Below are 14,711 nucleotides of genomic sequence, written 5' to 3'. Positions count from 1 at the left end.
CAAAAAGAGTTGATTTTTGTTTTGTTTAACGACACCACTCGAGAACATTGATTTATTATGGAGTTTCTTAATCGATCACAGATATCAGTAAAGTGCATCTTGAGGTAGTATAGCACCCTGTAAAGGGTTGGTTTGCAGGGCCCGTGGACACAGACGACAGGGCGACGAGTGAGGTGACTGAAGAGAGACTATTTTAACAGGGGTGGTACATTGTAGATATAGAGCCGCGGGGTCAAGGGAAGCCTCTGTCGGGGGTAAGGGGGGGGGGGGGTATTAAGGACAGCTCTGTGGTGGGTGGAGTTCGTGATGTTGCGATAGCTACAGACAGTAAATGTAAGTATAGAGGAAGTTGCACATCCCAGTCAACAGGATGAAGCCCCCCCCCCCAGTTTTGACCGGGAAAGGGGGTGGGGGTGGTGAGTGGGTGGGGGCATAAACGGGAGGTTCAGAGGTAGGATGTTCTACGGATTCAATTGTGTGCGCCAATCAGCAGGCCTAAACCAGTGATGAGTATTGGCCACATATCCTTGGTGCTGGGTTGTGTCCAGAGTAAATGACGGATAAAATATGGCGTTGAAAGTAAACCGAGGACCATTCGGTTAATATGAAATGTCATAAATTGCGAATGGAGGGGGCCATTGGCGACCCGGTCCAGCTGACTTTGGGTGGGAGGGTCTTTGAGAGTCAGGTGTACGTGACAGTTATCAAGGACAATATATTGTGGGTCTCAATTGTAGTGCTTGTGGAGTAATATTAGACTTGCACACGGGTATGTGAACGATAGGAGAGCAAGTTAACTCAATAATTAGAGTGGAAACAGTGACAGTGACGGAAGATGTTGGGTTACCGCCATATTCGGCTGTTCGGTTTCGGTGCATTGTGAGTTTGCCCATGATTGAGTTCATGATGGAGCCTGTCATGGAGAACGTGTCGTTATTAGTGGCCATGTTTTGTCACTCATATTTCTAGCTGCTGGGGTCTAGCGACGATATGTGTGGTCAACATCAGTGGCAAATTAGTGGTGCTGAAGGCCGGTCGGTTAGTCTCGTAAATAGCTGAACTGGTAAAGATTGTTCAGCATGTCAGTATGTAGAAAATATTCCATGTTTTTTGAGGTTGGATGATCGCGGGACGAGTGTATGTGTGGATGGGGGGGGGGGGGGGGGGGGGGGGGGGGTGCGAATTCTTATTAGACCTGTCTGATAGATCGAGAGTTGAGTTGAGTCCCAAGTATAATTTTGTCAGTATGTAGAAAATATTCTATGTCTTTTGAGGTTGGATGATCGCGGGACGAGTGTATGTGTGGATGGGGGCGGGGGAGGGTGCGAATTCTTATCAGACCTGTCTGATAGATCGAGAGTTGAGTTAAGTCCCAAGTATAATTTTGATTTTACTGAGTTTACCACAGTTGACCATTAAACAGACACAAGGATCTCTACGCCCGTCATGGAGCAGATGCTCAAACATGACATGTTGATGGATCAGGAGATCTACTTACAAACCAAATGTCGTTGTGCGTGGTCAAGTGTTTTTGGTTGTCACGATTTTTCGGGTAAAACAAACATTATCTGGCCTACACGATAAGTAAAGACCCCAAAACAGCAACTCAGGTAAACTTTGTTGATTTTACAAAGTCCCCAGAACATGGAAACCCTAATATTCAACTGCTAGACCTAACAAACCGTCAGATGCAACAATCACCATTCCAGCCAGGTCCGACAATGTCATGTCCGCCATGTTTGTCCGAACAACAACAACAACAACAGCAACTATTCACTCAATTACCACAAACCAGTGTTAACACGCAACTAAGCGGTATAATGGGACACCCCCCCCCCCCCCTCCCCATGTGGGCACAAACACTCAGTGATCAAATCACTAGATTGACTATGATTGTAAGTGAAATACATAAACGAACTGAGAAAATTGAAATCATTGAAACGAAAATGTGTACCATCGAAAACACGCTGAGTCAACTGAGTGCTGGTATTAAATCTGCCCATGACCGCATCAGCAAAGTAGAAGACAGCTGCCAATTCATCAGTAATGGATTTGATGCAATAAACTCTGAAACTAATACACTTAAACAAACTGTCCATAACCTTTCAAAAAATATGAACATAGCTCAGGAAGACATACGCTACCTGTCGAAAGGTATGAACGACATGCAGATTGAAACTGACAGACTACATGACGATATTCTCTATCTCCAGCACCGGTCCATGCGATTTAATCTTTTATTTTATGGTGTATCCGATGGTGGATAAAGTGAGAACACTGAAACTGTACTGGCGTCTTTTCTCGAAAAGGAAATTGACATTACCGATGCACCCGTCCAAGTGACACATAGACTAGGCCCGTTTCGTGAGTCCCAGACGAAGCCCAGAACAATTGTGGCACATTTTGTAAAACTGAGTGATAAGGACAAAATCAAACGCGCAGCAAAAAAACTTGCAGGAAAACCATACGGAATTAGCGATCAGTACCCCCAAGAAATCACTGAGAGAAGAAAACAGCTCTACCCTTATACAAAGAAGCCAGGAGAAACAATAGAAGGGCATTCCTGAAAGTTGACCACCTTTTTATTGATGGACAAGAGGTATTTCCTGAACAAAGGTACCATGGACCAACACCCATATACACCTCTACAACTGCTGAAAGGAAGACATCACCACCAAAGTCATCCCCACCTAGGAAAAAACACAGATATGTCTCACCCACCCCAAACACACCTGTACCTACCTCTAATAGATTCACAGGTATGCCAGAAGATGCAGAAGCTGGAAGCTAGGACAGGCAAGGTGGACTGCATATTTTGAAAACACCTAGTATCCATCAGAACTGCCCAATACCAAATACAGGTATAAAGGAATATCCTTACCACAATGTGGGTGGTCTACAAAACTATGGACCTAGTGTTATTCAAGCTAGGTGTGACTATGCTGATACACTTTTGTCAGTATATAGTGATATTCCCATTATTAATCCTACAAGTGACTTACCCATACATAATTCACATAACATCAGAGACACAGACTCTTACTTTACCTACCCTGGTCATGATAAAACTGTTGCAGACTGGCCAGAACATGGTGATGAACATGCTGATCATTATTCCTATGTACATACATATAACCGAGTTGACAAAGTACATGACCATGTTAATGAATATATAACAGTAGATAATGAACTGGTTACTAACCTCTCCCCAAATGTATATACTGATACTCACCCCAATCATCACACTGATATAGGTACATGTATACCTACACACAATGCGCCAATAAGTAACAACACTGCTAATACATTATCAGTGAGCAAATTCCAAACCCCTTTACATATTGATAACTACCTTATCCATTCTAGTTGTCAAAACAATCTCACTAATGCTATATATGTTAGTAGCTCACACCCTATTATAAGAACTGATACTTACCCAACTACATGTACCTATCACAGATGTAATAATGTACCTGAGGGTAATCCACAATACACTTTATGTAATGAAGCTTGCTTTAATTATTCACAAAATATAGTGAATATTGATACTGATATTGCCCATGACAAGTGTCAAAATACAGATATGTTATCTCAAGAGTTAATTATTAATAATAACAGTATTAATAATGAACTTCTATTGAATATGTCACATAATCTTGTACATGTTGATACTCATCTTTATAATTACTCACAATATAGTAATAGAGATACAAATATGATCTCACATAATAAATTAACCATTAACTGTGATGCTAGTGACCTTGTGAATAAGTCAAACAATTCTGTACATATTGACACTTACCCTGGTAATTATTCACAAAATAGTGTACATGCTGATGCTGATACTACCTATAGCTACCATAATAGTCATGCAACTATGATTGCAGATAGTAATACTACTTATGGTTGTCAAAATAGAGAGACAGATACCATTCCACATAATGATTTAATTTTTAACAGTTCTGCTACTGACCTATTTGTAAATAATTTACCAAATGTTGCACATACTGATGCTTACTTCCCTAGTTATTCACAAAACAGAGTACATGTTGATACTCCTTACAACCATATAGGTAAAGATAGTTCACATAATGAGTTAATAGACATTAATGCCTACTCTAACTTACACCATTCTGAACAGACTGTGATTTCTGACCTCCATGTTAACAATCCAATTAGCATTTCAACTGTGAGTAACTCACAAAATCTTGTAAATACAGCTACTCACCAGAATCTTGGTTATGCAGAGCAAACTATCATAGCTAACCAATCTAGTAGTATCACTTACCAACATAATTTACCTTTCATTGTAAAGCAACCCCATACTAATAGTAATACTCACTGCAGAAATTTACTTCACACAGAAAATCAGCCCCAAGATCGTATTCAGAACAAGAAGACAGAACATTCTGTTGAAAATACACAAGTTACTGATGGGACAGAATACCCTGATATTAATACTGATTGTGTCAAGTTAAAAATTCTAAGTTTGAATGTCTGTGGGTTAAAAAGTAAACTAATTATACTTGACTTCTTATCCTATATTTCAAAATATGACATTTTATGATTCACTGAAAGTAAAACTGATGACTCTGACAGTATGCTAAAACTTATTCCAGGATACACAACTTATCTCAATAATAGAAAAGGTATAAGGTCATCCGGCGGCATTGTTATTGGTGTAAAAAATGAATTAGCTAATATTGTCAAAGTTACCGAACAAATATCCTCTCAATATATATCTTGGTTTAGTATCACAGACATCCAAACGCAGAAAGGTGATGGTAATTGCTTAACAGTAGGTGTTGTATATATCCCACCTACTGGATCACCATATTTTAAAGAAGACACTTTTGACATTATAGAAAATGAAATCTCTCAAAATGTAGAATCAGGAAAACCTTTGCTGGTATTGGGTGATTTCAATGCCAGAACAAAATGTTATCTTGATTATATTACTCTTGATGATGATATCTTTATTGATAATATTGATATGGAAAATTTCCTAAATGATATATCAAAGCTGGATAATATCGATATTCCTAGAGATAGGGCAAGCCAGGACAAGGGAAGGGTTAATGGACATGGGGCAAAACGTGTACAGCTGTGTAAAGTACATAATATATATATTCTAAACGGTAGATGTGGAAATGATAAAAACATAGGGAAAGTAACCAGCAAAGACTCAAGCCTGATCGATTACGCAATCGGTACCTACCAGGTTTTTGAAAATGTAACTGATTTCGATATCTGTGATTTTGACCCACTTTTCTCAGATATTCACTGTGCATTAGCATTTACATATAAATGCAATACTTACTCAAACACGCATGTTGATATTAGGAAGAATATAAGTGATGAAGTCGCGCCCAGTAACATTCGTAAGTGGATCCCAAGTAAACGAGAGGAATATATACTCTTCAAAAAAAGAAACGCAAAAGGGTACAAATGGGTTATAACTCCGATTTTATGTTTCCTACCGGTTCATGCTTTGTGAATATAAGGTCATTGCATGTCCCAAACACATTCCCACGGTTACATTCGATAAAACGCAGCTACTGTACAATAAAGTTCCAAAATGTGAATATTCGCAAAAACGCAGCCACGTGCAAACCATGTCACCACTGCACGTGCGTTGTCTGCACGTGCAACATGAACACCGACAGCATAAAAGTGCAGGGTGTTCGCTTGCCTGGCCTCTGTATCTGGCCGACAGTTGACAATCCAGGACATGCCACGTCTCAGTGAACCGCAGAGAAACAATGCCATCGGCCGATTAGACGCAGGCGAATCCAGAACGGCCGTTGCCAGGGCATTCCATGTGTCCCCAAGCACCATTTCCAGACTGTGGGACCGTTACCAGCAACATGGATCAACACGTGACCTCCCTAGATCCGGTCGACCACGGGTCACTACCCCCGGGCAGGACCGCTACATCCGGGTACGCCACCTTCGGGAACGATTGACTACTGCCACCTCCACAGCCGCAGCAATACCAGGTTTGCGCAGGATATCCGACCAGACCGTACGGAACCGCCTACGTGAGGTAGGAATTCGTGCCAGACGTCCAGTTCGAGGTGTCATCTTAACACCACAACACCGTCGACTCCGACTGCAGTGGTGCCAGATTCATCGACAATGGCCTCAACTGCGATGGAGACAGGTGTGGTTCAGTGACGAGTCTCGATTTCTGCTCCGACGTCATGATGGAAGATGTCGCGTGTATAGGCGTCGTGGTGAACGTTATGCGGCAAACTGCGTGCAGGAAGTGGACAGATTCGGCGGGGGTAGTGTCATGGTGTGGGCAGCCATCTCACATACTGGCAGAACTGACCTGGTCCACGTGCAGGGCAACCTGAATGCACAGGGCTACATTGACCAGATCCTCCGGCCACACATCGTTCCAGTTATGGCCAACGCCAACGCAGTGTTCCAACATGACAACGCCAGGCCTCACACAGCACGTCTCACAACGGCTTTCCTACAGAACAACAACATTAATGTCCTTCCTTGGCCATCGATATCACCGGATTTGAACCCAATTGAGCATCTATGGGACGAGTTGGACCGACGCCTCCGACAGCGACAACCACAGCCCCAGACCCTGCCCGAGCTGGCAGCAGCCTTGCAGGCCGAGTGGGCCACCATCCCCCGGGACGTCATCCGTACTCTGGTTGCTTCAATGGGCAGGCGGTGCCAGGCAGTTGTCAACACACGCGGAGGCCACACCCGGTATTGACTCCAGATGACCTTGACCTTGGTGGTGTGTCCTATCACTTACTCACAATGGACTAGAGTGAATTGTGAACAATCCTGCAACATTTGGTAATTATCGGACTCACCATTCAATAATTAAATCAATTCTCCAAATGTTACGACAATGTGGTTTTGCGTTTCTTCTTTTGAAGAGTATATTAATAATATCGATAATAACTTAGTTCAAACAATCCTCTTAGTACTGGACGATGAATCTGTTGATATACAAGCACGTGTTAACCAAGCAGCCGACACGCTGAAAATTCTATTTTCAGACTCGGCAGTCTCAACATTTGGTCAGGTGCGTGCTCGCGCTAACAACCGTGATAAAACGTCCACTGCTAATAAGCGACCCTGGTTTGGGGTAAGATGTCAATATTTGCGAAGGCAGTATCATGAATCAAAAACACTATACTCAAAACACAAAACAATAGAAAATAAAAAGAGGTTAATTAATGCCAGTAAGTCCTATGAGAAATGTATTTCTAACGCATACTCACAACACAGATTTAAAACTGAAAGGAAAATGTGAACATTACGACTAGACGATTCCAAGGGATTCTATAAAATATTAAAGGGACCACGCAAATCGGACATAAACGTTCCCCCAGTAAATGAATTCTTCAATTTCTTCAGTAATTTAAACAAGGGCGAACCGAATGAGGATAATACACCCGAATTTAATATGGACGAAGCACTAAATGAAGTAAACAATGACAGTATTATTAATGGACAATTCAGCGAAGATGAAATTTTAAAAGGCATAAAACAACTTAAAAATGATAAAGCTGCTGGTATTGACATAGTCGTTAACGAGTACATTAAATCAACCGCAACAATTCTCTTACCAGTTTACGTTAAACTTTTTAACATACTCAACGAGCACGGTGTTTTGCCGGAGGAATGGCTCAATGGTATCATCATACCAATTTTTAAAAATAAAGGAAACCGCTTATCGCCTGAAAACTACCGACCGATCACATTGCTTTGCTGTTGTTCTAAGTTATTTACATCTATACTCAATAACCGTTTAAATATATTTATTGAAGAAAATAATATCATGAGTGAAGTCCAGGCTGCTTTTCGTAAAGGCTACTCCACAACAGACCACATATTCACCTTACATAATTTGATAGATATCTTGAAAAAAATAAAAAATAAGTTGTACTGCGCGTTTGTTGATTTTCAGAAAGCTTTCGACATGGTTTCACGAACTAATCTATGGCAAAAGTTATTATATAATAATATAAACGGCAAATTCTTTAGAATCATACACCAGATGTACCAAGGCCTTAAATCATTTATATATGTAAACAACCAACACTCCGGGCTATTTCCATGCAACAACGGTATCCGGCAAGGCGAAAATTTTATTTTCTTTATATTTAAATGATTTAGAAGACTACTTATTCAATCATGGATGTGAAGGACTTTCCCCTATCTCAGATAATCCCCAAAACCCAATTGACGTTGGTCTTCAACTTATCTGTCTGCTATATGCTGATGATACAGCCCTCTTAGCAACAACTGCATCTGATCTACAGCATACGTTAAACACCTTTTATGAATATTGCAAGACATGGAAACTTAAAATTAATATCACTAAAACGAAGGTAATTGTTTTTAACGGTACAGCTAAAGACTACAGACATATTTTCAAGATAGGAAACACTGCTTTAGAAAACATTAAAGAGTATAAATATCTAGGAATTACATTTACTAATAAAAATAACTTCCGAATTACAAAGATGAGACTTAAACAACAAGCTACCAAAGCAATGTATTTTGTACTTGCAAAAGCCAAAGAACATTTTCTGTCAGTCGACTGTAAACTTAAAATGTTCGACTCGATGATCCTTCCAGTTTTACTACATGGGTGCGAAATTTGGGGACATGAGAAAACTGATATCTTAAACGCTGTCCAAATACATTTTTTCAGACATATTTTACCAGTAAAAAAATCGACACCACTATTTATGTTATATGGAGAGCTGGGGAGAATGCCTATCGAGCTAACTATATACAGACGAATGGTCTGTTATTGGGCACGAATTGTATCGGGGAAACAATCTAAACTATCTTTCTTATTATATAGAGCAATGTTATTAGACCATCTTAGCAATAATACCAATTATAACTGGATCACTACAGTAAAAAATATCCTGAATAATTTAGGAATGAGCGATGTCTGGCTTTCCCAATCTTTTGTATCAGTTAAGGTCCTCTCTCAACAAATAAAAAATAGACAATATGACCAATATTTACAAACATGGAGTAACGAAATAGAACTCTCATCGAAAGGCACTACATACAGATATTACAAAGAACACCTCAGTCTAGAAAAATATTTTACTATTATCTCTGAAAAGATGTGGACAATTATTTTGAAATTCAGATTATCTAATCACTATTTGTCTATTGAAACTGGACGCTGGAATAACATACCTAAGAAAGACAGGCTATGTAACCTATGTGATGAAATAGACATTGGTGACGAATACCATTATATTTTCGTCTGTTAATATTTTCATGATTCCAGGGTCCAGTTTCTACATCCATATTATTATACACGACCAAATACTTTCAAATTCAAACAACTCATGAACAGTAAACGAATCAGTGTATTAAAGAATTTATCAAAATTAATAAATGTTATTACTAATATCTTTAAACGCTCCCAATGCACCCAAACTAACAGTATTTAAGGATTGTACTGTTTATACTGGAAAATAACTTATTTACTGCATATATTGTCAACCACCATCTTGTCATGTGTATATTGTGAAGTGAATGTGTGTACATATATACATTTATATTGTAAATCCCAAATTCTATATATATATATATATATATATATATATATATATATATATATATATATATATATATATAATATATATATGTTCCTTTATATTATGTAGCCCTCCTATGCCGTTGCTGAACGGCCAGAGTGTAAATAAATTCTGTTCTGTTCTGTGTGATTGTGTGTGTGTGTGTGTGTGTGTGTGTGATTCTATATCGGCTTTTGTTTAAACCCCTAACTTAAGCTGTTTTGAGGAAAGCAAAGTTCCTTGATATGGTAATTAGTACATCCCGGATGGAAATGAGACCGGATATATGGCTTGTGGAAAAAAGGGAGGGTCATTTTTCTAAATGTTTACACAGAAAATAACCCATTATTTGTAAAAAAGATAAAAAAATTAATAATAATAATAAAAATCTGGGTACAATTTACACCAAATCATTTTTAAAATTTTATTTTCATATTCTTTGGCCCCCAAAACAAAGGGTTTGACACAAAAAAAAACCATTTCTTGAAAAATCGCTCTCATTTTGTTTTTCGCACGCATTGTTGACGCTTTCTTCAAGTGGTTTCGTACTCACAACACCCTAAAGATCATTTCTAGCCATGAGGACAAATGTTACCTTTCCGTGACCACCAACTCAAAAACTAAGCCTCTTTTATGGCTCTGTTTGCAGGACTAAAAAGGTTGGACAAAATATACATGTACAGGGAAATTGTCGCACAGAAAGCTAAAACAAATGCTCAATTTAAAACAAAAATAATACAAAGAAAAAAGAAAAACAAATGAAGAGAAAAATAAGCCCTTTCCAGCGGTGTATTTAATAAAGCAATCCTATAACCCATCTGGCAAATACAAGACAAGACAAGACAAGAATTTATTACGCTCAGGCCGTATTCAACAGCATATGAGAACGTGTTTAATGGTAGGACATGATTTACAGGAACAGTATAGTATAATTACAATACTGCTTGTAGTACAGATATAATACAATTGTGAAAATGAGTAAATATGATATTTTATCAATAGTATATAAATATAGCTTATCATATAATAATAAATACATTAAGTGAGAAACATACAATGTTCAGAACAATTTATTTGTTTTCTGTAAATTTGTTGTTGATGATATTTGGCTATGTACGATACAAACGTTAGAGTTGCACTGCATGCAACATGCCAGCAAGTTGGATGTAGTACTGCTTGTCATTTTAATGGGGTGCCCAGGCTGTGTATATTGTAATATCAGTACTGTTTGTAGGGACTTACGGCTTCGTAAATCTATTCACGATTTCTTTTATTAGTTTGCATGTGCTTTTTAAATAACTAATTATGTGGTTTAACACAGAAATGTGGTTTCAGAAGTAGTTTGCAGTTATCAGTGAAAACGTTATCTATAAACAGATAATGATATTCATCACCAGTGTCGTTCAGTTCACAAAGTGTGCAAAGTTGTTTTCTAAAGGGATATTATTCCATCGTCCGGTTTGAATTGGTAGGTAGTGGTTGGCAGTTCTGTATTTAATACGGTTGGACCAGATATTTTCGGGTAAAATGTTAAAATATTTTTATAATTTAAGATTGACTCCACAACGAACATAGACCAGGCCAGAAAAAACTTGTTTTATTAAGGTACACTGTGTTTAATATCTCACCAAGGGAAGCACATCTTAAATTACAGTTTAACAAGAGAGAGAAGGAGAGATACAGATACAAGGAGAGATAGTGGAGAAAGAGAGAGATCGTGACAGGGAGAGAGAGAGAGAGAGAGAGAGAGAGAGAGAGAGAGAGAGAGAGAGAGAGAGAGAGAGAGAGAGAGAGAGAGAGAGAGAGAGAGAGAGAGAGAGAGAGAGGGGGGGGGGTGGGGGAGAGACAGACATTTCAAGATATATATTAAATTATTGTCATCTTATATTTTATCTATTTATTTATTTATTTATTTATATTCCCATCTATTTGTAAAAAGGTGAATGTTTGGATCCATATAAGCTATAGTGCGACTGGTTTTATTCATTGTCCTTCTCGGGTACCTGGCTATCTGGGACAGAAGACGTTCTCACGACAGGCATGCTATGGTTTAAAAATAGATACAAAGCCATTTTGCAGATTCGCACTGTAATTATCATGCAATCATACTTCTTCGGCTCGTTGAGAAAATATACTCTTTTAAAAGGAAACTTTAAAAGGGCGAAGCAGCCATTTGTATTGGTCGTACCTCTGTCATCCAACACTTAAAGGGGCATTCCTGAGTTTGCTGCATTGTAAGATGTTTCCCACTAATAAAATATTTCTACGATTAAACTTACATATTAAATATATTTTCTGGTTTAGAATATCAGTGTCTGTATATTCAATGTGTTTCTGGTCCTCTTAATATTTGTAAGAAGCTCAAACTGGATTTTGTCTTCAAATAATTTCGTACGTACGAAAAAATAATATTTTAGAAAATAAAATTAAATTTAACCTAGTACAGATATTAGTGTAACTGGATGTTTTAAATTGCATATCACATACACTACAATTTTAAAACAGTTTACGTATATTTTATTCTTTCTAACTCTAATAGTGGAAAGCTGTCTGTTATTCTGTTTCTATTGTTTTCCTGTGTCTTTGGAATTGTCAGCTTGGGTTGTGTTCACCCTCACCTCAGTGATCAGGCCAGGTAGTCGTTCAATAGTAAGCCCATCTATTGTTTCTTTTTTTACCTGGTGTTCTCTGGAGTCAGAGACTTTTAAACGTTCAAGCAAGACAGAGGTGGTTTCCTGCATTGTAAGTTTTCCATTTGATCAAGTTCTGCACGGCACAGTTATTAATAGCACAGGTAAATACAAACATATATTTTAAGATATAACCAGATTAGTGTATGCATATTTTATGATAAGCCTTAAATTAGAACTTAGCATGTGTAAGCAGTTGATTAAACATATTCTATAGCGAACGAGTTAAAGTAGTGTTTAATAATGTTTATAATTATATAGGGATATTTGTCTTCTAAGACAAATATTTGATTAGGTTTAATAATACAAATAACTAAACAACTAAATCAGTTATTAATCTACTTTATTATTAAGTGTATATATGAATATATTCTATGTGTATATTTTATGTGCTCCTATTTATAAGTGGTATTTTGTTGACAGGTTATCAATGATGTAGCACAACCAGCATCATTATTCAAACGACCTGACCCACAGTCGGTAGGTTAAATATTTACTTATATGTGATGTCGTGATTCTGTGTGTTATAGAATATACAGACAGGTATTTATATAGTTTTATGACGTGCTTAGCACATGCTTATAGCAATGATGTCATAATTAAATTAACCTTTGAATTATAATTATATTATATTTGAGTCTCTTTGAATTGAAATGTTGGTGTTAAATGTACATTAGTAATATAATATTGTAGTAATTTGTACTTGTCAAATAGCGTTATGTATGGTAAAATAATATATGTTGTAACCTGGAAAATGTAACTGATTTTATGTCCTTTTGTTATTCCAGGGCCGTTATTTGTGTGAGAATGTTTTTATAAACATCGGGATCTTCACATCCCTCCAGGTGATCCCTGAATAAAGACCTTAAACCCCAGTTGAAGTCTTCTGTGATACATCTAGAACCTTCGGTAGCATTAGAACGATCAGAAAGACGTTTGATATACAGCCACTAATATTTTATGTAATTACAATCGTTAAAAGGTCTTTTAGTCGATAACATCTTAAAAAGTGCAGCTAACTCAGGAATGTCCCTTTAATACGATGTCGACATCCATAAATGGCGCTCATTATTCTGTAATCATGTTTCGCATCGCTGAGAAATATACCATTAAAAAGAAAACTTTAAAAAGGCGCAGCAGGTATTTGAATTTATTTTACCTGACACGATAAATTACGGTATTTATAATATAATACATGTTTCTTCTCCTCGGTTAGAAAATATACTCTGAAAAAGGATCTTTAGAAAGACGAAGCAGTCATTTAAGTTCGTATTACCTTTTTCATCTGGCGTTTAACAAGATGATACAGGGTTATCATTCTTCTAGCACAAAAACCCCAACTTGTTTTCCCACGATAAGGATAACATGTGACAAATATATCTGAACAAATAAATACCAAATTAAACCCTGTCGGAAACATCTTAAATGCATCAAACTCAGGAATGTCCCTTTAAAAGGACATTCCTGAGTTTGATGCAGTTTTTAAGATGTTATCGACTAACGTTGTGAAAAGTGAAAAAACGCGGACAGCATGCTGGCATTAAGCGACATGATTAATAGCCGATGATTAATAAATCAGTGTGTTTTAGTAGTATCGCTAAATAAAGCAAACGTTTTTCTTTGTTATTAGAATGTTGTTTTTTTTCTTTTAAAGACGGCTCCAGTGTAAATATAAATTTTGGTTATCTGTCAGAATTCTTTAATTGGGGACGGGTCGTACCTCTGTCATCCAACACTTAAAGGGGCATTCCTGAGTTTGCTGCATTTATATTCCCATCTATTTGTAAGGAGGTGAATGTTTGGATCAATATAAGCTATAGTGCGACTGGTTTTATTCATTTTCCTTCTCGGGTACCTGGCTATCTGGGACAGAAGACGTTCTCACGACAGGTATGCTATGGTTTAAAAATAGATACAAAGCCATTTTGACTTTTTCACCTCTGCAGATTCGCACTGTAATTATCATACATACTTCTTCGGCTCGTTGAGAAAATATACTCTTTTAAAAGGAAACTTTAAAAGGGCGAAGCAGCCATTTGTATTGGTCGTACCTCTGTCATCCAACACTTAAAGGGGCATTCCTGAGTTTGCTGCATTGTAAGATGTTTCCCACTAATAAAATATTTCTACGATTAAACTTACATATTAAATATATTTTCTGGTTTAGAATATCAGTGTCTGTATATTCAATGTGTTTCTGGTCCTCTTTCATCATATTTATTTGTCATTTGTGTTGAGTTACTGTCTCTTGCAATTAAATGAAATAAAGATATTAATGGCATAAATATTAACAATGTGAAATATAACATATTTCAGTATGCTGACGACATTAATTTATTTCACTTTAGATGGAGCGTCTGAGGCTCCGGGTCACGCTGGCGTACACGTCTGTCCAGTTCATCCCATAGATGTTCAATGGGGTTGAGATCTGGCG

At 37.5% G+C, this 14,711-nt stretch overlaps 1 long non-coding RNA gene across 1 annotated transcript; it reads left to right on the top strand.

Moving 5' to 3' along the window:
• Window positions 1–12,438: 12,438 nt before the first annotated feature.
• Window positions 12,439–13,152, top strand: LOC121385179. The gene is made up of 2 exons (XR_005959502.1): window positions 12,439–12,757; window positions 13,066–13,152. It is a non-coding gene; the product is annotated as an uncharacterized LOC121385179 (long non-coding RNA).
• Window positions 13,153–14,711: the final 1,559 nt, after the last annotated feature.

This window comes from Gigantopelta aegis, chromosome 11 (assembly GCF_016097555.1).
Source record: "Gigantopelta aegis isolate Gae_Host chromosome 11, Gae_host_genome, whole genome shotgun sequence".
Classification (NCBI taxonomy): domain Eukaryota; kingdom Metazoa; phylum Mollusca; class Gastropoda; order Neomphalida; family Peltospiridae; genus Gigantopelta; species Gigantopelta aegis.
Note: the sequence above shows the minus strand (reverse complement) of the source record. Positions and strands in the feature narration are given on the sequence as shown.